We start from the raw sequence: 27,481 nt of genomic DNA, 5'->3' as shown, positions 1-27,481 counted from the left end.
TTTAGTTTCCTAACACCTATGGTCTCTGGTTGCATCGTCTTTCCTGTAATAAATAAAAGAATGGGACAGCTGGTCTGGGGAAGGACCCAGGAATCTGCATTTTATTTTATTTCTTTACCTTTTTTTGTAATTATAGATGAACAGCATGCCTTTATTTTGTTTGTTTATATGTGGTGCTAAGGATCGAACCCAGTGCCGCATAAATGATAGGCAAGCGCTCTGCCACTGAGCTACCGCCCCAGCCCAGGGAGCTGCATTTTAAAGCACTTTCAGTGTAGCTCAAGGATTCCTCAGACCACAATTTGAGAACTACTGGCCCACAGATTGGAATAGCTCTAGAACCCCCAAATCCATTGCTTTGTGTGGAAATCATAAGGCTAAAAACAACAGGCATGTGCAGTAGCTCTTGCTTTCTGTTCTGCCCATGTAGAAGTCTTCTCTCTCAGCTGCTGCTTATATACCTAGAACAAGACTGGCATGTCAAGTAATCCTCTGAGTTAGTCTTTTAGCCTAAGTGACTTACCTGCTCTTTTCTTCATTAAGTTAAGAAAACATGCTCATTTGTGCTACCAGGGGCTCCTAACCATGTATACGACGGCTTTTTACTATTACAAACTTCAAATTCTGCTTTGTGTTTTTCCAGTACAGTGAAGGAAAGTGATGTGTATATATCCCCAAGACTGCCTGATAGAGTGGTTAAGACAGGTTCTGGTGTGTGACACCTGAGTTCGAATCCCAGCCTCACCCTACTTAGGAGCCCAGCCAGTTTCTCACTTTCTCCAGGCCAGAATTTCCTCACTTACAAATGAGGCTGAAGGTAGTTCTCCCTTCCCCACAGGACTCTTGTTAGGATTATATGAGATGATACATGTAACGTGACTGGAGCAGTACCTGGTCCTTAGCAAACCTTATTGTTATTGTCATCCAGAGGAAGCGTGTGATGGTTTGAATCTGGAATGTCCTCTGAAGATACTTGTGTTGAAGGCTTGGCTGTCAGTGCAGCAATGCTCAGAAGTTGGGCTCTGGGGATGTGATCAGATCCTGAGGGCTTAATTTCATCAATGGACTAATCCACTGCTGGAGTCTTAGCTGAATGGACCATTAGGAGGTGGTGGAAATGTAGGAAGTGGGACCTACTTGAAGGGAATAGGTCCTTGGTCATGTCCTTGGGGAGTGTATTTTACCCCTGGACCCTTTCTCTCTCTCTGCTTCTTGAACAGCCTCCTCCACCATATGCTCCTGAAGTCATGATGTTCCCTTGCCTCAGGCCTAAAGCAATGCAATCAGCTGACCATAGGCTGGAACCATGAGCCAAAATAAATCTTTCCTTCTTTAAGAGGATTTTTCTCAGGAATTTTGTCACACTGATGCAAAGCTGATTCACACAAATGGCTAAGTATGAATCTTTTTTAAAAATATTTTTTAGTTGTTAATGGACCTTTATTTTATTTATTGATATGCAGTGCTGAGGATTGAACCCAGTGCCTCTCACATGCTAGGCAAGCGCTCTACCACTGAGCCACACCCCCAGCCCTTGAGTCTTAATACTTGGGAACATTATTGGCAGATTTAATCACTTGGAAAAGTTTGGATATCCCAAGCTTTAGTTATATTTCTCAGGAAAATCCAAAATCCTTTATCTCATTGTCCATCTGTTCTCATTCCCCAGCTTCTTGGAGCTACTGTGGATTATTTTCAAAGAAATTAAAATCAAGATCAGATGCAAGAAACTGAAAAGATCTCAAGTATTTTTGGTTGTTGTGTTAATATTCTGTGAAAGCTTATCCACTGGTTGGAGTCCTGAGAGGCTGAGTGCTCCCTGTGGTTTTGCAGAGCAATGTGGAACTCTATACAGGACAGTAGGGAATGCAAGTCCCTTTCCTGACTTTAATTTTGAAATCCAAATCTGTGTTTCCATTTCTGGCCCTCATGATTGATAGAATAATATCTGTTCTGCTGAAAGATAGTGTAGGAATGAATAGTATGTCAGGACCCTTAGAATAGATACTGTCACTGTCATCGAGGGCTTTTGCTAAGAGCCCCCTCCCTTTGTTCCAGCTCTAAGGCTGGATATTCTTTTCAGAAAAGTGACTGGGAAAGTTGTGTCCTGCTCTTGAAGCCTCTCTTTGAAGTGTGGACAAGACACATCAGTGTTGACAAACCACAGCTCCCTGCCGCTCCCTGGAGGCTGTTAAAATTCCACTGGCTTGCATTTCCATCCCTTTTGGATTCCTGCACCTCTTGCCTCCATCAGCGATCCCCCTCCACATCTTACTTCTTTGGCATGGTTGGTTCATCTCTCTGCACCGGCTGCGCCCTTTTCTGTAAATGAGCTCAGATCCTTCTCCATCCTAAACCCAACCTTTTCTAAATGGGCTTCCCCCTCAGCACCTGTCTCATTCCTCTGCTTCATGTTTGTCCACAGTTCCCATGTGCTGCGACAGCCTTTTCCTCACGTGCACTTTGCTTTGCACTTTGTGATCTGATTTCTTTCCTGCACCTTGGTTTAATAATCATTTAAAAGCAACCTCCAATTAACAAACCTACTGGACATTTTTCTCATCTGGTCTCCTCAATGTCTCTTGACTTCTCATTCCCTTGGCTTTTTCCAGGACCTGTGCATGTCCTGTTTTCTTTCTTCTTATTATTCTTTTCTTTTTGGTCTTGTTAGGACTATGTACATGTGTCATCTGTCAAGTTCTCTTTTTGATCTTTTCCCCTTGCCAATGCTATGCTCATTCATCCCTTGACGATGTCATTCTCTTTCATGACTTTAGATCTGGAGAAATCCCTGAAGAGTGATTTCCAACTCCCATATCCACTTAGAGGCTGGGTGCAGTGACTCACACTTGTGACCCCAGTTACTCAAGAGGTTGAGGCAGGGAGATTACAATTTCAAGGCCAGACTTAGCAATTTAGCAAGACCCTATCTCAAATAAAAAATAAATAAATAAATAAAAAGGACTGGAGATATACTTGGCAGTAGAGCCTTCCTGGGTTTAATCCCCAGGACTGAAAAAAAAAAAAATTCCATACCCACTTTGAACTCATCTCCTGAGTTCAACTGCCCACTGCATGCCATATTTGGGGTGTCAAAATCAATATTTCCTCAAACTACCTGAGATGAGTGCTGCTGGCCCTAGCCTAACCCTGCAGCTCCAGTCTCTCCCACCTTGTGCCTTCGTCAGTTCCAGGAGCGATGGATAATTTCACCACAATGTCTTCTGCCCTTTCTTTCTGTCCATATTGCCTTGATGAGGCCTCTGGTTTGGCTTGGACAATTCCAATAGTCTCTTATTGACCTTCCTTGCCCCGCAGACCTCTCCTGTTCACCATTTCTTGATTGATCTTACAGTCTTACATTGGTCCTTACATTGGTTTTGTCTTTTCATAAATTTTATTACCACCTAAATTGAGTGGAGTTGCCCTTGTGGGCATTAACTCTTCAGACCAGCTAAATGGTTCCCTTTTATTCACTAACTTAATCCCATCTTTCACCGGACAATGAATTATGGGAATCTTGTGGACCAAGCACTGTTTTAGGTAATGAGAATGGACAGTGGGAGCAAGACAGATTAAAATTAATGCAGTTATGGATTTTGTAATTTAGTAGGCTTCAGATTGTAAGACTTTATATTTGGTAAGGTCAATAACCTAGAAATTCCATTTTATTTTCAAATTCTACTGTATTAGCTAACTTTTGCTACAATAACAAATAGCCATAAAAAACCTCAGAGTCCTAAAACAACAAGCATGTATTTCTCACTTATAAGTATGTAGATAGGTTGGGGCACATATGCTTCAGTTTGAGAATGAATTAAGTTATTATTATTATTTTTTTGGTACCAGGGATTGAACCCAGGGTTGCTCAACCAGTGACCCACACCCCCAGCCCTATTTTGAATTTTTTTTAAGAAATAAGGTCTCACTGAGTTAACTTAGTGCCTCGCTTTGGTTGAGGCTGACTTTGAACTTGCAATCCTCCTGCCTCAGCCTCCCGAGATGCTGGGATTGCAGGCGTGTGCCACCATGCCTGGCAAGAATGAATCAAGTTTGGCAACCTGGGGCATGTTATTCTCATGGTGAAGGTCAGAAACTCCAGAGTAGTAAGTGATCAAAGAAAGTTACATGGCTAAGACCAGCATTGCTGGATGGTGCAGCTTACACCTTCCATGAAGGTGATGGGGAGGAGAAATTTACTCTACTGCACCCACAACCTTAAAGGACAAGCTTAAACTCTTCTTTCTTAATTACTTTTAAGAAGCTGCAGAGATTTCAGTATGCATTCTTTATGTTCCATGGTCTGTTTAGAGTTAATATTGTACCAGTTCACACATGGAAGAAACTCTCAACTGTGTAGTTCATTTTCCAGTCCCATCTGTTATGCTATGGTTGTTACATGCAATAAATTATGTATAATGAACATTAAAAATAAAATATTTTTATTTTGAACAGCCATTGTGCATTTTTATAAAATTAAGAGAAAAAATGGTCTTAGAACATATTTCCATTTCCAGTGCCCTTCATTGTTTTCTGAAGATCTGGGTTTCTCTCTGTTATCATGTCCCTTTATCCCAAAGAAATTTATTTTCCCCAAAGAAATTTATTTGTCCTTGATTGTGGTCCAGGTCTGCTGATGAGAACTCACTCCCTTGCGCGCACACACACACATACTCTCATTTATCTGAAAGTATTTTTGTTTTATCATTATATCTTAAGGGTATTTGAACCTAACACAGAATTTGATAGGCATAGTTTCTTTTTTCTTTCAGTATTTAAAGATGTCATTCTACCTATCATGCTCATCTGTTTTCCTATTTTTTTTTTAAAGAGAGAGAGAGACAGAGAGAGAGAATTTTTTTAATATATTTTTTTTTAGTTTTCGGTAGACACAACATTTTTTTTATTTGTATGTTGTGCTGAGGATGGAACCCAGCGCCCCACACATGCCAGGCAAGTGCGCTTGAGCCACATCCCCAGCCCTTCCTATTTTTTTTCTTCACTCTCTTACCCTATTGCCCATGTTGGGAACCCTTTTCCTAAACTCCCCCATCTTCCAAAGCAGGTGCCTGCTTTGTTTAGAAATTCATTGTCTGTCTCCTCCCATCCCCCAGGAGAAATTGCCCCAGTCACTTGTGAATATGGAAATATGCCAGAAGGGGGATTGGAGTAGTCTATCTCTGTGGCTCTGCAGGTAGAAGAGACAAACATGTCCCTATTTCAGATGATATGCCCGTATATTAATAAGAAAACCAAATAAATGCTACCATGAGAATTATTAACAATTTAATTAAATTGCTAGATACAAAAAAATTATAGATTTATAAAATTAAAAAATTTTCTTTATGCTAGCAATAAAAAGTGAAGTGAAAACCTTTGAGTATCATTCATATGTGAAAAGATAATGTATTTAGAAATAAACTGATGAAAAAGATTCAACATGCTTATGACTTTAACTACCAAATACTATTGGATGTAAAACAAAGCATGAGTAAATGGAGAAATACTTCGTGTTCTTGTACAGGAAGATTTAATTTAAAAAAAACTGCCAATCATTCTAAGTTATTTTAATGCAATTTCAATGGACTTCCATGTTTTGGAAATAAATATGATACCTACATAGTTCTGTGGAAAGATAATTGTCTAAAAAAATTCAGTGAAAGAAAATGAAATCTGAAAATGGGTTAATGAAAACGTGGGAAATTAATATAGTATTCAAAGATGGCATTTCAGGTCATGTCAGAAAGGATGATTTATTTAATAAATAATAATGACTATGGGCTAATTATTTAGAAGGAAACAAACTTAATATTTAAAAAAGCCCAGATGGATTAAGTTGCAATATAAAAAGTTAAATAATAAAAATACTAGAAGAAAATTTAAAATATTATTTACATTATTTGGGGGGTAACTTCTTATTAAGAAATACAGAATCAATGAGTGCTCTGTATTTATATACAATATGATAGGAAATTGATATGATTATATATATTTGTATGTATATATTTATGCTTTTATATATTTTTATGTGTGTATATATAATGTATACATCTGACTAAGTAAAAATATTAAACATTGTATAGCAAAAGACAATAGAATCTAAACACAAATAATATACACACAAAAATAATATAGCACATATAGGGCACCATATGTATGGCAAACCTTTCTTTCTTTCTTTCTTTTTTTTTTAGTTTTTTTTTTTTATTGTTGTTTTTTGGTACCAAGAATAGAACTCAGGACCACTTAACCACTGAGCTACATCCCCAGCCCCTTTTTGATTTTTTATTTTGTGACAGGGTGTTGCTAAGTTGCTTAGGGTCTTGCTAAATTGCTGAGGCTGGTTTTGAATTTCCAATCCTCGTGTGTGTGTGTGTGTGTGTGTGTGTGTGTGTGTGTGTGTGTATCCCTATACCCTAGTATAAAAAGATCAAAAGGAAGAGACAAATAATCTATTAGGGAAATGGGTAGAAGGATAAGGTGGCAGAGTTGGCTGCATATTTTTGTGCCGAAAGCAGGCATCCAATCAGGAAACAGATTTACCAGGCCCTGCCCCTGCTCCATCAGTTGCTGTCATGTGACAGTTTCTCATCAGTGGAAACCGTTGTGGCATTGACAGGGTCAAGAGGTTATGGAGAGGGAACTCCATCCTTTCAAATTTCTAGGGCTTGGTGGAGCCACAGAATGGAAGGAGCCTACGTCCCTGAATCTTCTGGAAAGCTGTCCACCAAACGCTTACGTTGGACTGTTACATGAATGAGAAATAAACTTTTATTATTTTACTCCCTAAAAGTTTGAGCATTCTTTTTTATTAAATTACATTGCTCAAACAAATAAAGAACATGAGCACAAAATTAATGAAAGTGAACAAATAGGTAACTGGTCAATGAACACATGACTAAAAGTTTCGCCACTGTGCTAGTGAAGAAAAGGCAAACGAACAAAGATGATACTTTTGAAAACCCCATTCATTTTTCAAAAATTAGAAGAACAACATATACAGCAGCTAAAGTATACAGAAAGAGATATTGCTGGCAGGATTGCACAATGCTACAATGTTGAGGGGAAGCAATCCGATATTATTTATTAAAATTGAAAATTTGTACTTATTGTACAAGATCACACATAATATATATTTCATTTTGTGTGTAACTTGAATATAATCTAAACATTAGATTTTACTTCCAGTTTCAGAAATACTGGAAGAAAGAAGTTAAACAGTCTATTGTATGAAAAATTAAAATAAAAATCAAGGAAATTCTTAAAAAAAATAAAGAAAAGAAAGAAGTTAAATGATACCATGGAAGAAATAAAGAAATTCAAAATGTGGGACATTCTATAAGATAACTTAGCTGGGCAACTTTAAATAAAATGTCATAAGCAAAAAAGAAAAAAGAGGCCAGGATTCTTCTTTACTACAAGACATTAAAAGACATAAAAACCAAATGTAATACATTAATCTAAATTGTATTCTGGCTAGAACAAAAGCTATAAGGAATATTCTAGGATAATTGGGAGAAATTTGAAAATTAGCTGAATATTAAATGATCTCATAAAATAGTTTTAAATTATTTTAGATATGGCAGTGGTTTTGTAGCTATGTGTGAGATAATTCCTATTCCTAGAGCGGCATTCTGAAAAAATATGGGAGTAAATTTCCATGATAGCAGTGAACTGTCAAGTGGTATAGCAAACACATACATTATATATACCCATTAATAAAGATAAAGCACATGTATACATTTTGTCCAGCAGTTTCATTTTTGTGAACCTATACTACAAAATAAATGTAGCAGCACATGAAGTAAGGGTGTTTGGGGCCTCATTACTTATTGTGACAAAAAGCTAGAAACAACTGGGATGTCCATTATTATAAGAATATGAAGAAGTTATGGTATATCCATGTTGTAGAATTGCTGGGAGCCATTAGCCAAGTAGGTATGACAATTTCCTTGCCAGCGTACCCCATGTTGCAGTGACATTGAATGTAGGTGACCTTGCTCAAGGACCAGGGCGGATTAGGGTGTTCCCGGTTTAGGATAATTGAGTTTAGGGCGTTCCCAGTTTAGGTTCCAGGTTTAAGGTTTAAGATTATTCCTGCTGGGAATAGGGCGTATCCGGCTGCCTGAGTTCCCCTTGAGTTCTCACGGGATTCAGACAGTATATTTTTGGGAGACAGAAGCCCAGTGGAGGTGGATTTGGGCAGAGAACGTGGATTTGGGCAGAGAACGTGGATTTCCCCAGAACGTGTTTGTAGACGGCTGGTGTGAGTTCGGGAATAAAGAGTTGCTGTTTGAATCTACAAGCTGTGTGGCGGCTCGTGATTGTGTGCCCAGCCAGACTGCGGCATTTGTGCCCAGCCAGACTGTGGCATAGAATATTATATAACAACTAAAAAGAATGAGTTGGATTTATCTGTATTGACTTGTAGAGATACACATGATGTGTTAAGCAGGAAAAATGATGTAGTATAATATGAATCCATTTTGTATGAGACAATGTTCATAAAAATAAATCATAACTTCTATCTACCTACCTATCTACCTACCAATTTATTTATCATCTATCTATATACTTATCATCTATGTTTGTGTTCAAATATGTGTATATATTTGAAAAGATACACATTAATACATGAACATTGGTTACCTTGAAGAGTAAGGGAAGATTCTTTTTCTTTAAATATCTGTGCATCATTTCACTTATGACAAATAGTATAAATTATAGTTGTATTTTTAAAAACCTTAAAAGATAAATTCTAGTTGTCTTTTGATCCCCTCTCCTGTTTCCAACACTTTATGGATTTATTCCTCTCTTAAAATTTCAATATTTTTTTCTCTTTCCACATTTTTGTATTGGTGCATTATAGTCGTACAAAGTGATGGGATTTGTTCTTACATATTCACACTGTGCACACTATAATAATATAATTTGGCCAATATCACCCCCCACACTTCCTCCCTCCCTCTCCTCCTCCCACTCTCTGGTCCCTTTCCTCTTCTCATCTTTCTTTGGTTTTCATGAGATCCCTGCCCTCTCCCCACTTTCCCTTTTTCCTCTCTAACTTCCACACTTCCTATCAGTGCAATGGGACTTTGGGAGAGAGGGCAAGTTAAGGCATGTCCAAGACATCACCTTAAACCTGGCATCTCTCCTCCAGCTCCTTCCAACTTCTCCGTCTATATTCAGGTAGTTTCTTCTACCTGGCACACTTTCTTATCAGCATCTAAGAGTTTCTAGCTAAAAATAGAAGATGTGGGAACTCACTTATGGGACTATTGGAAGTGTAGGCAATAGGTACCGTATGAACTCCTGGCTTTTGTTTGTTTAGTCAGGAAGAGGATGAACTGTTTCCAGTGCCTATCTTCAAAATTCCTTTGTTCTCTCAAAAGAGATGCATTTGGGGCCACAAAATTTCCAACCAGCCTGAAAATTTTATAGGCTCTTTGCTGGGATATGGAGATGCCATTACTTGTTCTTTTGGTCAGCAGCACAAACCAGGAGGCTTCTGAAGCCATTAGCCTGCTTTCTAGTTGGCATCTGCTACCTTGGTGTAAGTTATAAGGGCAGAGTTATAGCAAGCAGTGGGGTGGAAGGGGATAAGCCAACCCTAGTCTCCAGTCAGAGCAGACACAACACATGCAGGTAATACTTCTGGGTTAGGTAAGTGGGACAACTCTTCTCTTCCTGCGTAGAGGTTGTTGAAGGTGATTTTAGAGAAAACACAGTTTATGGGGTGGGTGATGCAATTTGTCAAGAGAGGAAAAGAGAATTTCTGTAAGCTCAGGTAAAGATTTCTTCTCTGGAAAATACTAAAAGCATTCTGTTCCCACAGCAGATCAGAAAGGAACCTCTGGGTATCATTGTGTTCAGCACTCTGCTCCTCCATCAGGGATATGGAGATGCCATTACTTCTATGGGAAGAATTTTTGCCCTAAGGGTGTATTTTCCCTCCAAGCCAATATTTGAAAATGATCAAAAATATACAGTTGATAGAAAAGGGATTTAGAAAGGCTCTTTTCCTGGTCTAGTTTGTCACCAAGACATTCAGCTTGGCCACTTGTCCTCAATGTGTTATAAAAAGGAAACAAATTGAAAGATAATGATTAAAAACACCAAAGAAACTTATCTAATAGCAAGAATGGAGAACATCACTGGCTGGTGTGTGGCTGTTTCCTCTTCCAGGCTGTTCCAGACACCATAAAATGTCATCCCCAACAGTGGAGAAACTGCCCTCTGCTTGACCAGCAAGTTCCTGAGCCCCATACTCCATGTGATCATGCCTTCCAGGAATCTTGGCTCCCCAACATCAGTCCCCACTTGTTCCCAGAATGGACTTGGACCAGAGACATTGAACTCTATTGACTCTTCTCCTAAAACTGATACCTATGTAAGGTTCTGAGACTGGAAACTATTTATTTATTTTTCCTACACTCACTTTTTAGTTGTAGTTGGACGCAATACCTTTATTTTCCTTATTTATTTTTATGTGGTGCTGAGGATCGAACCAGGGCCTCTCCCGTGTTAGGCAAGTGCTCTGCCGCTGAGCCACGACCCCAGCCCCCTACATTGACTTTTTAATATGTTCCTTGGTCTACCGTTGGCATGTTGCTGGCCTTGTCTTTCACTGACATAGTTTTCTCTATAGGGAGCATGCACCATGTATCATAAATTCCAGGGCAGATGGACTTCCCTTTTGTGGCTTTTCAACAGCAGAACAGCTATCACAGTAATGCTTCACATTAAAATGGCACCCACAGTTTACGAGGCACTTAGGCCTGTTTTGACTCCATTTACCTTTCACACTACCTTCAAGGCCAGTGACACTGCCCACCTTTCTGCATGAAGAAGCTGAGACACAGAAGGCTGGGCGACTTCTTAAGTGTATTCAGGCCATAAGTGACAAGACTGGTGTGAGAACCGAGTTTTCTGGCTTTACCCTTTCTCTTATCCCTGTTGTCAACTTGCCATCTCTTGGACTTTACGACCACCCTTCCATACTCAGGGCTGGAGTTCCCCAAACTCCACTCTCAGACTCCCTTGCCAACTGGTCCCTGTTAGGTTTTATCAATTGAAGGCATTGAGGGGAAATTGGTGGGTAAGAAGAGGGTGAAAGGGGTTCTTTCTTTCTAGTTCCAATCAGCATTGCTCTAATAGTCCCAGAGAAAAAGCCCAACTGCCCCCTTCACTACTACTCCCAATACTGGCCATGTTGGGTCTGATTAGAGATGGTGGCAGCAGCTGTGCTGTGTCCCCTTTGTGGCTAGATTGCCAACTCTGCTACATTGGCTTTCACCCTGAGAGGCCCTCTGGACTGTTTTGGCATCTGTGAGGCCCCAATGATATGAGTACCCACTGAATTGTGCTTCCACCTTGCAGTTCTAAACCATGGTGAGGTTTCCTCTTTGAGTACAAACAGCCACCAGACTGAAGCAGAGTCAGTCACCTGTGAAGGTCCCACTTGGGGAGCGGGGGTCTAAGCACTAGTAGCACAAAGCTTTTTGCTCAGGCTCTGATCTCCAGCTAATGGTACCCTGTCTTCAGAGGCTGGAGCACCAGCTATACAGAGATTCCCGTCTTCCAACAAGGAGGCCCTGATGACAATACCTCTTCCTTTTTATTCTCCCAGTCCTGGGGTTGGTCATCATTTCCTGCTGTGAGTCATCTCTGGGTGATCTTAGCAGTTACCTTTTATTTGTTCAGCCTTCCCATGCCTGTTTAACTGATTCTGTGCATTGAAATACCTTTTGGAATTTCTCTATTCTTGACTGGAACCTGACTGATATACTCAGGATACTAGAAGTGAGGCTTGTCCCAGGAAACAGACCCCCAAAGATGGGAATTTGAGATTGATTTGCCTTTGTCCTTAGCCTTGAAATGAATGCTGAGCTGCTTGCCAATGAAACAGAGGGTACTGAGAAGCATGGTATATAGTGGCATCAGGATTAAGGATGACTTGTGGTTGCTTGCAGCCAAGTGCCCACCAAAGGCAGGGCTTAGAGAATCCATATGGCTGCTTCCGACTACACTGGAGAACTTTCAGATAGAAAATGACAAGCTCAGGCCTTCAAATCGTTAGCACTGTTTCTTGGTAAAATATCCCAAGATGTATATGGTCTCCAGAATCCATAGGTATTCTGTATTGTAGAAAGTGCAAGGTGTAATGAATTGTCTTTCACTTTAAAAATAAAACCTTGACATGCTGTAAAGTTTCAGAATCCCTCTTCTTCAGAGTCTAGGGTCTCTAGAGCTCTAAGGGGGTAGATGTCTCAGAATGGGCACCACTTGAGAGAACACTTCTGTCCTATGTGAATGCTCACTCGGTGGCACTTACAACAGGTTCTCAACAATTATATGAATAAGAGGACACATTCTGGATGTTGGCCAGCTTAACGCTCATCCACAGTGGTGCTGTGTCAATGGGCCCATGTACAAAGTGGCCATGTTGGTGGGGCTCAAAACTCTGTGTTACCTGAAGCTTTGTATTATTCCAAACATGGACTTTTGCTCACCAAGGTAAATCTGAGTGTTGCCTCTGCTAAGTGTCTAATCTGCCAATAGCTGAAACATAATGAGCCCCAATCCTGAAGGTCACCTGCAGGCAGGATGATTATACTGAATCCATTCTCTTAAGGGAAAAGAAGCAATTGATACTCACTAGAATAGACCCTTATTCTAGATGAGATTTGGCCTTTCTTTTTTTTTTTTTTTTTTTTTTTTTGAGGAAGGGAATGGAATCAGAGAGGGTCAGGTGGCAGGTTCTGCAGGGAGCAAACCCTCCCAGGAGGGAGGGGTGCAGAGGGGGCTCAGGCGGAGTGGAAAGAGGTTTGGCCTTTCATGTACAATACTTTTGCAGCATCATTATCCATTGCTATTCATAGATGTCTGGAATATTTTGTTTGCTGACATGAGTTCTGACCAAAGAAATAATTTTAGAGCAAAATAATGCAACAGTGGGTTTATGCCTAAGGCACTCACTAGTCTTATTAGGTGCTCCCTCATCCAAAACAATCCAGCTTAGTAGAATGCCTTCTGATGAGCTGTTATAGAGCACATTAGGAGACAGCATCTGAGATGTTGGGATACCATTCTGCAGTATGTGGTAATCAGTATTTGGTACTGTTTCCTCCATAACCACAGTACAAGGATCCAGAAACCAAGGATCAAAGATGGACTTGGCTCCTATCTTTAGGAGACTCACTGGTGGAATTTCTTCTTATCCTTGTAACTTTGGAGTTATAGCTTTTAGTTAACAATAAGTGGCTGCTTCCACCATGGGTCATAATGGTTCCATCAAATTGAGAGTTGAGACTTCCTGCCTGGACAATTACGGGTTTTCAAGCACTGAACTAACAGACAAAGGAAAGCTCACTGCACTGACTGGGATGATTGATCCTGATATCCAGGCAGAAAATAAATTGCCATTACAGAGTTGGGGCAGGGAGGACTTGGCTTGGGGTCTAAAAGATTCTCTAGCAAATCTTAATACCATCAAGTTCAATAACAAGGGTGGGTGGAAAACTGAAAACTGAAGTAGGATCATATAAGATTCATTTCTTTAGGGATGGAAGTTAAAGAAACAAAGTAAAAAAAAAAATCCCACCAAGTGAGGGATTGGCTGGCTCTGGGGAAACGGAACATCGACTGAGTAATGGAAGAAGAAAATTACAAATATCAACAAGGACCTCCTGTCCCTTTCTAGAAATTAGGACTGCAGCAGCTATGTCTTGTCTTCCTTGATTGTCATTGCATTATTGATAACTGACTTTATAATCTAGTCTCTAGGTTACAGAAACGTAGATGGTATTCCTTAGAAGAGGAATCTACAATCTGAGATGGGTCACAGTGCACAGGGGCTCCATAGGTCTTCATTTGTAGGAAAAATTGTTGCATCTTGTAGTGGAGAAGCAAGTTGTGTGAGATTTCAAGCAAGAGCAGAATGTTGTGTGTGGATGTTGGCGAAGGAAGTGGTTTTTTACTTATTGTTTCTGTTCTGAGACCATATTCTGCTCTGTGACTTTAGGGTTGAGACTCTGCAAACTTCATTTCCCAATCTTCTTTGCCAGTTTCCTGTCAGGCCTGTTCATCAAAGGCATGGGAGGGAGTTAGAAGGTGGAATAGAATGGAGAAGGGAGTCCCTGTTTTCAGTTCCTGTAAGAATTGTTTCAACACGGGCAGCCATTAGGTTTGGACTTCGGCATGGTTGAACATCAGCAGGACAGGCCTCTTCTCCAGGGTTCAGACAGAAGCCCTGGGAGGCTCCCTCATCCCAGCTCAGAATATGTTAATCTCACCCTTTCCATTTTATTCTCCCATGTGCTCTGGCAGTTTGACATTTCTGGATTCTTCTAGAATTCACGCCCTTTTCTTCCAGCATCAAACACCTGTATATCCAATTCCCTGTAATATTAAGCCCTCTGTGCTTGGAATATCTAGTACAATTTCTGTTTTCCCAACTGGACTTTCTGGTCTCACTTTTGTACCCCACTTAATAGTCATGCTTACCTATCTATCAATCCTCTGTCATATCCTAATCTAATTAACAAGGACGCAGATGTTTTGGGGGAAGATTCATGAGTGAGGTCAGCAGTAGCTTCCCAAGGATGGAGTCTGTCTTTTCCTCTTTTCTTCCTTCCTTGTTCTCTGTTCCTTCCTTCTGGGCCTCTAGAATCTCACATCCCTTCCTTCCAAACTGGTCCCTTCTCTTGCCAATTACCTCTAAAAGGAACCAATCACTAAGGTATGGAAGCTGATGAAGCAGAGGCAAAGAATGATATCATTGGGAATTATTGATTCTTTAAAACACTCTTGGGGCTGGGGCTGGGGCTCAGCGGTAGAGCGCTCGTCTGGCGTGTGCAAGGCGCTGGGTTCGATCCTCAGCACCACATAAAAAGTAAACAAATAAAATAAAGGTATTATGTCTATCGACTACTAAAAAAATAAAAAAATAAAGTTTTTAAAAACATTCTTAAAGCTACCAAAGTCTTTCATGCTCAAGAGAACCAACAAAGTGTGACTATAAGATGACCTGCAGTGACCCTGGAAAGGTTACACTGGTCTACTCTGACCAAGGGACTGCACAAATCTCATCATAGTGTTTTGGAGGTCTGGGAGCTCTGGAGCAGATGATATGCCTTAGTAGAGGAGAGACAGCATTTGGAACTTTCCCCCCAGCCCTTTTCCCCTCAAATACTGCAAGACTTAGACAAAAATAGATGATTCTTTAGGAAGATAGATCAGATGCAAAATACTTCATTACCCTTGAACTTGAGTATTCTCTTCCTAGTAACTTCAAGGAGAGAGAAGTCCTTAGACGGGCAGCCAGAGTATTTATAGAGACCAAGGCTTTCTCTTTGTGTCACCTACTTTAAAGTGTATCGATTGGGATGGTTTGGCTGTTAAATAACAGACAATCAAACTCATAATTACCTAAATAATACAGCAATTCTACCCTGAGGTCTATATCAAGAGTAATACCATATAATAACTTGTTCATAGCAACATTATTCATGACCATTCATCTACTAATAAATAAATAAGCAAAAGGAGATGTAGCCATACAGTGAAATATTATTCAGCTATAAAAAAAGAATGAAGCCATGATATATGCTATAATATGGGAAAACTTTAAAACATTATGCTAAGTGAAAGAAGTCAGCCACACAAGAATGATTTATTATATGATTCCATCTTGAACTATGCACAACAGACAATTCCACAGAGACAGAAATTTGTGGAATTTAGGGCGGGGTGAATGAAAGGGTGGAGGTGGTGATGACTCAAGGGTATATGGAGTTTCATTTGGAGGTGGTAAAAATGTTCTTGAAATGGTTTATGGCAATGGTCTCGCAATTCTGAATATTCTAAAACCATTGGATGGTACAGGTTAAATGGATGAATTATATAGAATGTGAATTTTTTAATAAAGCTGTCAGCAAAAATTAGTACTTGAATAACAAGGGAATTTATTTCTCTAGTAACAGGAAGTCCAGAGTGAGGTCACTTTTACCGTTGGTAAATTCAGTGGTTTAACCATGTCATCAAAGACCCTGGCTCTCTCCATCCTCTGGCTCTTCCTCCCCAGCTGCCCTCGTGATTTTATGACAACAGCAGCAGCCTCACATCCTGGAGACAGGAAAAGAAGAGTCCCTTCCTTATGTCCTTTTATTTTGGGAAGAAAAGCCTTTCCAGTAGTCCCCGAGCTAACCATCCATCATATCCTCCTAATCCCCAGCCAGGGCCTGGAGTCACCGTGGCTGGCTCCGAGCAGTCAGGTTTAACTGGGATTCTCAGGCAGAGAGGTTGAACTCTGGGAGTTAATCAGGACTCTGTCAGTATGGAAGAAGGCAGCCCAGACATCTGCATGGAGGTGGGGAATATTATTGTGGGAAAAGTGTAATTAGAGGTGACTTTGAATTTCTATTCATCTATCAATCTACCTAGCTACCTAGCTACCTACCTATCTCTCTCCCTCTCTCTCCCCTCTCTGCTGACCCACCACCTGTCTACATACATGCATGCACACACGTGTGCATGCACACACATGTACATACGCACAGATTTAAAATGTTTATACTTTTGACTTCTTGTAATAAAGGGGTATGAGGAGAGGGGAGGGAGGGAAAGGGAGGGGTCAGGGGATCAGCAAGGATGGTGAAATGTGATGGGCATCATTATCCAAAGTACATGTATGAAGACACGAATTGGGTGTCAACCTACTTTACATACGAACAGAGATATGAAAAATCGTGGTATATATGTGGATTAAGAATGTAATGCAAAAAAAACCCCAACAAAGTACAGATATAAAGACATGAATTGGCGTGAACATACTTTATATACAAAGATATGAAAAATTGTGCTCTATATGTATAATAAGAATGGTAATGCATTCTGCTGTTGTGTATTTTTAAAAAATTAAATAAATAAATAAATAAATGGAAATTCTAAGGAATTCTTTAAAAATAAACTGAGCTAACAAGTTTTCATCCAGACAGCAAGGTATAAGATCAATATACAAAACGAATTGTTTTTCTGGGTACTAGCAATGAATAATCAGAAAATAAAATTAAGGCAAAGCAGACCAACACTCTGAAAAGGAAACTACCTCACATAAATCATTTAGTTAATAATAAATGATAAATGTAGGATGAAAAAAAATAAAGAAGTATGAGGGTTTTTTTTTAATTGCAAAGTTTGCATTATTATTAAAGTGTCCCAAGTCTGGGAGAATTAACAAGAATAATGCTGACATGGACCCAGCCTGGCTGGCATTCTCCTGGCCTCAGAGCGTTTGGAGCCAAGCACAGTTTTCCCAACTCTCCGTCCTGGTGAAAGTGTCCAGGAGAGGCCAGCTGGAGGGAGCAGCTGGTGGGGTCTTCTCAGAGTGAGGGCACACACTTGATCTTGGCACCGCCCACCTATCTAAAGTTTCCTATCCTGATCTTGCCTTGGCCAACATTGGCAAGTGGCACATGCAAGCCTCCCCGGTCACATGTGGTTGTGTTTAACTCTATAGAACTTTGAACCAACCTCCAGCTGCGCCAGTGGGGAGATCAAAGTCAATAAAGTGAATATATTTTATAAATGGTGAACTTTTGTGAAGAAACAAAGCTCATTTAAGCCAAAGCCAAGGGGAGTGTTATGTTTTGACTGATGCATAAAACAAAGAGACAAGGTTGTTTCCCCTGTGTGTTATTTGGTTTTTTGGTTTTTTTTAAGACTGTTTATTAAAGTCCATACTTTAAAATAAACATAGAGAACTCTCGTGTTCTTTTTGTAAACACGTTTGAGTCCTTTGAAGCCAAGGATAATGAGTTTGATAACAGACGATTGTTTATCCTCTCCNTTAAATATTTATAGCAGCATGCCTTTCCCTGCGGTGGGGTGGGGGGGGGCTTTCTTTTCTTTTTTTAATGTGCCCTTGCCCTGTGCTATGGAGATATGGGCTTCCATTTTTTTTACTCCCCCAGCAGGCAGTGGTCACTGGGCTATTTTGGTCACTTCCTTTGGATAGTTCCTTGAATTGTTCGGATGGTATTGTATGATTCACAGAGTTTGGCTTCCTTTCCCCTCTTTGGCAGCTGGGAAAATCAGGCTCCCTTTGAATTTTCCTTTGTTAACTGATTATCCTGAGGCCAGGCCTGACTAGGCAGAGCTGGGTGAGCTGGGAGCTCCCGGCAGCTCTTTCAGGTAGCAGAGGTGTTCTCTGATGGGATAGAGAAGGCCAGGCTACGAGGATGAGGGATACTCACCTCCCCTAGGGTGTCCAGGTTTTCAAGGTCTCTGGGGGTGAGTATTGGGGCCCACCTCTGTCGTGATGCTGGAGGTGGGCACCTATTCAAGATGATGGAAGCTTTGTCTGGAGAAACAGATTTTTCACATGATGGTTTAAAAGGTGGAAGCTTACGAATTTGTTATGAATTATGAAGCTTATGAATTTGTTTTACAAAGAGACTTGAAACTAGACAGCCGATGCTGAAGCCATCATCATTCACAGGGGCCATGATCTGCCTAGGCCCAGGGGAGGTCAGAAGGGCAGGACATACCTTCTGTGCTGGCAGTCAGTCCTCCTCTCAGCATCCCGAGCCTCCGGGGGGGAGGGGGCCTTGGAGGCCTCGTCAACTCCCCAGGATTTGCACACCTTCTGAGAAAATGGTCATGGAAATCAAAGAGAGTTTGGTTTTATGATGATTATTTGGATCAAGACATCCCTGGTGGCACTTTCTATTGAGGCAGAAAATGAAGTCAGAGATGAGGGAGTGAAGACGAAGGGCTTCCTCCCAACCTACCACTTTGTCATTTCTTAAGCACTTAGTACCTGCTCAGGGTACTGAGGGGAAGAGAGAGAGGTGGCCCATAGGAAGGGCTCATACCCACTTAGAAGGAGGGGGAGAAAGGAGAGCCTCCAAAAGAGAGTGGCAGTTTTACCTTGTTCCTGTCCCCTCCTGCCTGCCTTCTGTCAATGTTTTTGTTATTCCTGACACGAGTACTAAGAACAGTGGCAAGTGTCCTTTATTGAATAAAGCCTACTGTGTTTCTTACCTCATTTATCAAGGACATTAATATTGTTCCCATTTTATACCTGGAGAGACTGAGTCTTGGAGGAAGCGTATTAATTTGCCCAAGGTCACAGAGCCAAAGTCTAAACTTAAGTTTTATCTCTCTCCAAGGGCTTTCCATCTATCCACTAACCAATCTTGTCTCTCTGAATCCCAGTGTGGGGTGGGGTGAGCTGGGATTTCTGGGTCTTGGTCATGTCTTCTGAGAATGTTCTAGTAGCTCCATCGTCCCCTAACCTCTGAACCAGGCTCTGCTGAGCTAGAGATATGAAAGGAAGAACAGACCCTCACCTACCCCAACCCCAGGGATACACTAGGCCAGAAGGGTTCCCATGATAAACAGCTTGCAATGTCCAGTAGACTGTGGGGATTCGTGCTGCACCCCACCCTACCCCCTCAGTAGCTCCACCTGCTCCCTGGCTCACGGTTTCCGTATCTTACTCATAGACTGCATTCTTCTCACCAAGCTCATCCTTTGGGGCAGATGACCCAGCCAGAGGGCAGCCTGATGTTCCATTTCCCTTTGGCCCTTGACTCTGAGCTCAGGACTCATGCCTCGGTTTCATGCACTGGGGTCTGCAGGTGAGGCCTGCTCTGCCCTTTGCCCTGGCTTATTCGTCCAGGTCACCGCAGGGGAGGGAGCAGGCTGGCTACAGGGTCACTTTCTTTGCTGCTTGATTCTTGAGTGGAGACACCAGCCAGACCTCAGCTCCAGGTTCTTCTTCCCTGTCCCCAGTCCCTGAGCTCCTCCTCCCTGACCCAGCTCGACTGGCTTTTCCTCCTCCTCATGGTGGCAGCACAAATCCAGACATGGCACATCAGCTCCGTTAATTGACCAGAGTTCATTAATAACCAAAGTGGGCAATTTCCAGTGTAGAAGATGAGACAGAGAATGAGTCTTGGGCTGTATGTGGTCCATTTGGGACTTTGGGGAAATTGCTCACCTCTGTACTTGGGTTTTCTTATCTGTACAATGGGGATAATAATAGAACTTACTTCATCCAGTTGCTTTGAGGAGTTAAATGAATTAACATATGTGAAGTGTTTAGAAGAATGCTTGGCACAGCTTAGCCTGTATCTAAGTGTTTGCTGTTGGTATTATTCTACATAGCTTACTTCCTTTCTGTCATATTTTGTGGTCACTAAGCAATGCATAGCCAGTCACTGAGCCAAAATAAACTTACCCTGTCCTACTAGTTCCAACGACACTGGTAACCAATCAGATTCACAGAATGTCATGTGGCTCAATTGGCTCCAGCCAGTATGTAGATAGCAAAATAAAAATATTACTGAACAAGTGCTCAGTACTAAAGAATGAGCAATATATGGTAAGTAATTACTTAATTCTCTTAAGACAACGAATCAAGGGGAGCTTTGGTTTGCAAGGTCTTGTCTTTGTTGGACAGGCTGCAGACCTGCATGTAGCAAGGGAACTACTAGAACCCTGGCCCTCTGCCATGGGACGTGTGCATAGTGGCTCTGAGCTCAGGAAAGAGCTGGGTGGGACAGGCTGCCTGCTTTCCCAGCACATGCAGCCACCATGCTCTGGTTTACATAAGCCTGCCATTCAGATGCTGTTGGGGAGTTATCCAGAGAGTTGAGTAAATAAATAGCTTCCCCACAGGGAGGACAAGCAGCCCCTGTCCTCTGCAGGGGAGGGGAAGAGTGACAGCCACCAGCACCTTCTCGCAGCCTGGGAAAAATTAAGAAGATCTTTACTATAACATTGTAATTTGGAGGTTAATGTGTGCGCCCACACCAAGGTAAAGTCGGCCTTGAAGTTTCTGAGGGCCATCTGTCTCCTAGTTCCCAGTCTCACTGATGACAGTTACCATTGCTAGAGTGACATCTGGGAAGCTAAGTGCGGCACCTTCCTGCCCGCAGGTGGGTCTGTGCTGTGCAGTCATCCAGGGAACTTGGGGAATGGAGGGCAGGGCTGGGGCTGCAGGTGTACCTTCCTTTCCTTTCCCTTCAGACTCATAGATGTGCCTCCCTTGCTTTCTTTTGTCAACAGTAAAAATTGCCCAGAGGAAAGTTTAGTACCTGGAAGTGGGGTATTGCTATGGTTTAAATACTTCTCCCAAACTTTATGTGTTAGAAGCAACCCACAAAGTCATATGTCAATGGTGTTTGGAGGTAGGGTTTTTGAAAGATAATTAGTATTAGATGAGGACATGAGGATAGGGCCTCCCTGATGGAATTAGTGGCTTTATAAGAGGAGGAAGAGATACCTGACCTAGCATGCTTTTCCTGTCTTGCCATATGATGCAGCAAGAAGGTCCATGCCAGATGCCGAGCAGATACTAGTGCCATTCTCTGAAGACACCCAGCCTCCAGAACTGTAAGCCAAAAAGTCTTGTCTTTATAAATGACCTGGTTCGGGGTATTTTACTATAGTAAGAGAAAAACAGACTAAGATAGGTATTTAAAAAAACATGGACCTATGTATGAGCCATTCAGATTTCTAAAATCAATTACCTAACTAAAAAATATTTTCTCTGTAAAACAGTGACATGAAAGCAGAGGATATAGCTCAGTTGAGAGAGCACTTGCCTAGTATGCACCAGGCCCTGGATTCAATCCCCAGTACTACAAACAAAAGCAAAAACCCAACAACCCTCCCTGCAACAAAACAACAACAAAAAACATGGACATGGAATTTGTGATCCCTGGGATGAGGAGGGCCACTTTCTTTCTTCCATGATAGTTACTTCTCCCTAATGACACAAAAGTTATAACCAAATGTGTGTCACTCTCAGCAAAACTGTGAAGCAGAGCAAATCACCTTTTTTTTTTTTTTTTTCTGTGACCACCTTTTTCCTTCCTGGTGCCCTGTTCCCAAATCAGTACTCAGGGTTCTCATTTTCTTCCCATTAAGACCTTCTCTTGAGGAGAATCTGATGAACTAATTTCCCCGATGATGCCATTTACTGATAAAGCTTGAAATGTTTTTCTCTCCAACATAATGATATCTTAAGAGAGAAAGAAGAAAAGTGCAGGGAGTGCAGAATTTCAAGCATCAGAAAGCAAGGGTAGGGTTTTCACACCACACACACACACACACACACACCCTACTTCAACCCTGTAATAGCATCCAGCATGCAGATTTACATTGCCCTCTGACAAGGATTGTGGTGGCTCTTTTCTGGGGAGGAGAAAAGATGGGAGAACATTGTAGAGATTCCTCTTGCACCCCTCTTCCCCATCCTTGCTGAGTGCCTGGTGTACACCGGCATGGTCCTCCAGGCGTCCTTTTCTAGCAGGCTAAGCCATAGACATATTCAACCTCTGTCTCACACACAGCCCCTCCTCAGCAGGAGGGTTGAATGGGGCTGATGTGAAGGGCAGCAAATTCCACCAGGAGACCCAGCATGAGTCTGTTCTGAGCCCTCGTGGGGGCTCACAGATCCTGTGGGCCAGGCCCCCTCTCCAGTGTGCTGCCATTGGGGCAGATGACATTTCCAGCCTTGGCTGAGGTTCGACCTTGACTGAGTGCTGGGTGTTCCTCTGGTAATTCAGCCCACCTCCCCCGCACTGGAGCCCTGGGAGCTGCATTCTGGAGTCGGAGAGAAATCAGGCTGGTGTCAGATTCCACAGCCTTGGCTGTAGGATGGTACTGTTTGCTCTGTTAAGGGACTCTCTTCTTAACTTCTGGGTGAGTCAAAACATTCCATTTCTTCTTCCCTCTCCTTTGTCCAGCCGGGCCAGAATTCCTGTCTGAATTCTTCTTCATTAATAGTGATGTGCTCCACACCCGGAAGTTCCTGAGAGTTCATTTCAGTGGATAATGATGGTTTTTGCAGGAGGGACCTCGATGGTTTTTCCGTTTCTGTTTCCATAATATGTCCCGAAACCCACACTTCATTGAAAACAGATGGTGAAAGCGTCCCTTGACGTGCAAGGGGAGACACAGGGCTGGGATGCTTCTGCTTTGTCTGCCTCTGGGCAGCCCTGGCACGGATGGGGGCCAGGGCACTGCTGTGTCAGGGCTCTGAAGATGTGGGCAGGAAGCTGGACTCCTGGGACATTGCAAAGCAGAAATGACAGGCCTAGGTAGAACTTAAAAGGAAAGGAAGAAAAAAAGCCAGTGGAAGAGATGAAATTGGGGCTCTCCAAGTCTCATTCCCATGTCCTGAGTCTTACAGTGTCAAATTCTTGGGAAAGTAGTGTGTACAAGGAGCGGCTCCTCCAGAGGAAATTGGTGCTAAAGCCTCAGCTATGGGGCCCTGGGCCTGACCCTTCTACTCCTCTGCCTCCATGAATATAATGAAAAGCATATTCTCTACCATATCTTTCCCAGGAATATAAATTCGATTTCCAAGCTGCTTCTTGTGCTGTTGCCACCAGAAGCTGGCGTGGGAAGCAGGAAACCTTGCCCAGAGCCCCAGGCCCTCAGGACAATTCTGAATTGTTCAAAGGTGCTATGCAGTTGCCAATGAGTCCCTTAGCCCCAAACCTCCAGAATTCAGACCCAGAGCCTATGTTATAGACTCCTGGGTGATCACTACCCATCAGAAGCCACTAACCCTGTGGATATGCTGGTCACTCTGGACAGAGATGGCAAACACCTGGCTCCACTAGGCATGAAAGGACATGTACGGCCTCAGCCTTGACCTCAAACATCAGCGCAATTGCCACCCTTGGGCTGGAAGGCCAAATGGAGAGTGTGCACCATGAGGTCCTTTATCTATGTGCACCTGTTCTAGGGATTTTAGCTGAAGCCCTACTAGAAGTTGGGATGATTTGCTAAGGCAGATCTTCCTCAAAACTTCTTCTTTTTTGAAATGAGGGTTTAGGGATTAAGGTACCTCTTGGGAGAAAACACATCCTAAGGAAGAAGAAAGTCAAGCATGACAACTTTGACTCAATGACAATGGCGGGGGGAGGGCCGTGGTGATGTCAACCAGGAGGGCCTGACTTCCATCAGTTTGCTCATGGTCAAGTCTCCCTGGGAGCAGGGCCTGGTGTCTGTGCAGTCCCATGAGCTGCACTCAGGCCCAGGCTGGTGGAATCTAACAGGAAGAGAGATGGTTTCCCCATCAAGGAGGCCAAGCAGTGACCGTCTGGCATTGCAGTACATCTCTACTGCATCAGCAGGGCCTGGTAGGGAACTCTGGAAAGCTGGGGAGTACAGCTGGTCAGTGGAGAGGGAGAAGTCAGCCTGGCCAGAGGCAGCAGGGAGGGACCAGCTGCAAGTCAGTTAAGATGCAGAGACTGTGGACAGCTGGTGAAGAGCTTGTGAGAAACTAATCTATGTGATTGCTTAAAAAGTTCTAGAAATCTTGACAAGGATAAACGAGTTTAGAGCCTCAAAGCCACCCAGGGCTGCATTAGTGGAGGATCTGTGCAGACATACGGCATCTCTAATGTTGCCAATTCAGATTCTCTTGGATGGTATTTCCACAAAAGAAAGTATCTGTTGTGTTAGGATCAAGTCACACATCGAGTTTAATCTCCCCCCATTCAGGAAATCCAGTTTGAGGGCAGAAACTCCATCCTTTAGGGGGTCTTGGAATGGCTGAAAATCCAGACACCAAATAGCACTGAACTTCAGAGAAGAGAATTTGAAATGAAGTTGCTCAGGGCAGAAGGTGTTATTTGAGGGAAATGAAAGGCTGGGGAAGGATACTCAGCTGGAGGACCAAAACCCACCCATGTTCTCAAAGGCTCAAAGACTGGGACATCTCTTCTGTACCCTGGGCCTTTGATGGTCCCTTCCTCTTTATTTTTTTTTAAATTCCCCCCAGTTTTGGGGATTGAATCCTCCTACCCCTGAGCCACACCTTCTCCTTTTTATTTTGAGTCAGTCTCAATATATTGCAGACGCTAACCTCAAACTTGTGAGGTTAGTGTCTGCCTCAGTCTTCCTAGTTCATGGAATTATAGGTGTGTACCACTGTGCCAGGAAGTCCCCTCCTGTTCTGAAGGCCACCTCAATTTTTTTGCTTGTCGTTCAGATATGATTCGCAATCCCGCCAGGCCTGATGAGCACTGCTGAGTATCCAAGGCACACATGGCTGAGTGAAGAGGGTTACCTGGCTCATTAACTGATGTCTTTATTGAATGAAGACACCTATAAACACCTGCCCAAGGTGTCCCGAGTCACTTCAGTGACTTATCCAGGGGTAAAATGAGAACAGCCTATTTTATATCATCTGCCTTCCTCCTGGCCTCAGTGAAGGCTGGTCTGAGAGACAGGAGTGTTCAAATCAATATGTATCACTTCTGCAAGATAGGGAGAAGCCCTGCTGACCTTGAGCTTGTAACTTGTGGCACTGAGACAGCAGTTCTATGATAACTGTGCTTTTGTTCTCTTATCCAGTGGAGACTTGTTTTTAGACCCTGAAAATGTGCAACTTTTCTCTCTATAGCAGTGCTTACCATTGAGCTCACACTGTATACAAGATGCTATGCACATGTTCATATATATTTAACATACACCAATTCCACCAATTCTGTAGCAATTATATGAAATGGATTCGGTTACTTTCCTCCTTTTTTAGATGACCAGGGGACGAGAGAAGGTAAAAACTAGTCTGAGTCTGATCTAATAAGTGGCTTAGGCAGGACTGACCTAGAGCTATCTGATCGCTCCACCATGTGCTAGTATGAAGGCTCAGAGAGTCAACGGGAACCCTGGACATGCCCCGTGATACTTTCCTGCCTCTGCCTGGGCTCAGAGTCTTACATCCTTTCAGGCAGTTGGCCCCACAGAGTGATGAACAGGGTCCACTTCCTGGGAGCCTAACTGTACTCCCGTCTGATTCTCATACTCTGCTGTTTCCTTTGTCCATTCAGGATATACTGTTAGCACGGTTGGCTGGGCAAAAACTCCCTGGTGTGGTGGCCGAACTTGAGCCAAGCTAATGCTTCAGCCAGGGAAAGCACTGCTCATTTCCCTGATATGAATGTGGTGTGCAGGACAAAGTACCTGGCCAGGGGCCAGGATCTGTGGTCTTATCATAGCCTTTGATGACCTTGGGCAGGTTGCTTACCATTCTGGGCCTCAACCTCTCCTGTAAAAATGAGGGATCAGGTCTACTAGCACCTGTCATCTCAGCTTCTCAGGAGGAGCCCAGGAGTTCAAGGTCAGCCTGGGCAACACAGTGAAACCCCATCCCAAATAAACAACAACAACAACAAACACCTCCACAACAAACAACAACAACAACAAAAATAGAGGGGCTTGAAATATACAATTGGTATAATTTCTCTCGACTTCAACTATTTGATGGTTTTATTGCAAAACTTCAGGACATTTCTCTTCCTGTTTTTTTCTGTTCTAGTGAACCTAGAAAGACCCAACGGAACAAAATTATTTTCTCAAACCTGGAATATGAAGCAATAAATAGATCAAGGTTAGAATTTGCCTTTTCCATTAATCTTTAGTTCTTATAATCTTATTTATGCTGAATGAAACATAAATGTTTTCCTAGTAATTTTGATGGCAATTTTGTTAACTTAAATGAAGTGTAACAGATAATTTAGAAGTTAGTCTGAGTAATGTAATGAAGCCCACGAGCACATCACCCAGCTTTAGAAATAAAGCATAGCATATAGACCTGAGGCTCTATATACCTTTCCCATAATTAATTTCCCACTCTTCTAAAGATTCACTATTGTGAATTTCTTAATTAATTTCTCTTATTTATTTATTTTTGGCTTTACTGGAGATCTAACCCAGGCCCTGGCACATGCAAGGTAAGTGCTCTACCACTGAACTACATCCCAGCACTCCTTGAATTTTATCTTCATCAATTTTATACACTTCAGACTTTACTACATGCACAGACACAGAGCTGATTAATGTGTTTGAATATGACGTACTTTTATCATATAGTGCATATCCTTTGCTACTTGCTTCCTTTCCACATTTTATTTGTAATTTTGGGTGTGTTGACGTACTTCCACTGCTGTAGGATCAACCAGAATTTCTTCCCAATTCTCCTCTTGGAAACTTTGAGGTTGCTATCTTCTTTTTTTTTTCTTTCTTTCTTTTTCAGGCATCACACACCAGTTTGTTCTGAACGCTCCTGTCTGTATTTCCTGAGGCACATGTGCAAACAGTTTCTCAGAGCACATACTTAGGAGTAGTGGCTGGCCCAAACTTACAGAGATATTTCCAGTTTGCTTTCCAAGGAGGTTTACTTCTCCTGTCCCCGCTTCCCCCAGCAGTAGATGTTTCCATATCCTCCATTAGATCTGGTCTGCTGCTATCAGGCTTCTTATTATAAAACAAGTTCAAAGGTTTTTGAATATGTAAAACTTCCAAATGCTTCCAAATTCAAAACCATAAGAAGGTAGAATGTGAGAATTCCTTGTCCCTTGTCTCTGGTTTTCAGTTCTGTGTTCTCAGTTCTTAAGGTGTCCTTCTGAGGATGTGTTTCTCCTGTGTACCAAGCCAGATACATGTGTGTTTG

The 27,481-nt window shown here is 42.2% G+C and overlaps 1 long non-coding RNA gene across 1 annotated transcript; it reads left to right on the top strand.

The window, feature by feature from the left end:
• Window positions 1-20,192: 20,192 nt before the first annotated feature.
• Window positions 20,193-26,597, top strand: LOC125618559. Its single transcript, XR_007349898.1, has 3 exons — window positions 20,193-20,389; window positions 21,333-21,402; window positions 26,348-26,597. It is a non-coding gene; the product is annotated as an uncharacterized LOC125618559 (long non-coding RNA).
• Window positions 26,598-27,481: the final 884 nt, after the last annotated feature.

This window comes from Marmota marmota, unplaced genomic scaffold, assembly GCF_001458135.2.
Source record: "Marmota marmota marmota unplaced genomic scaffold, marMar, whole genome shotgun sequence".
Classification (NCBI taxonomy): Eukaryota; Metazoa; Chordata; class Mammalia; order Rodentia; family Sciuridae; genus Marmota; species Marmota marmota.
This window is presented reverse-complemented; position numbering and strand designations above follow the sequence as displayed.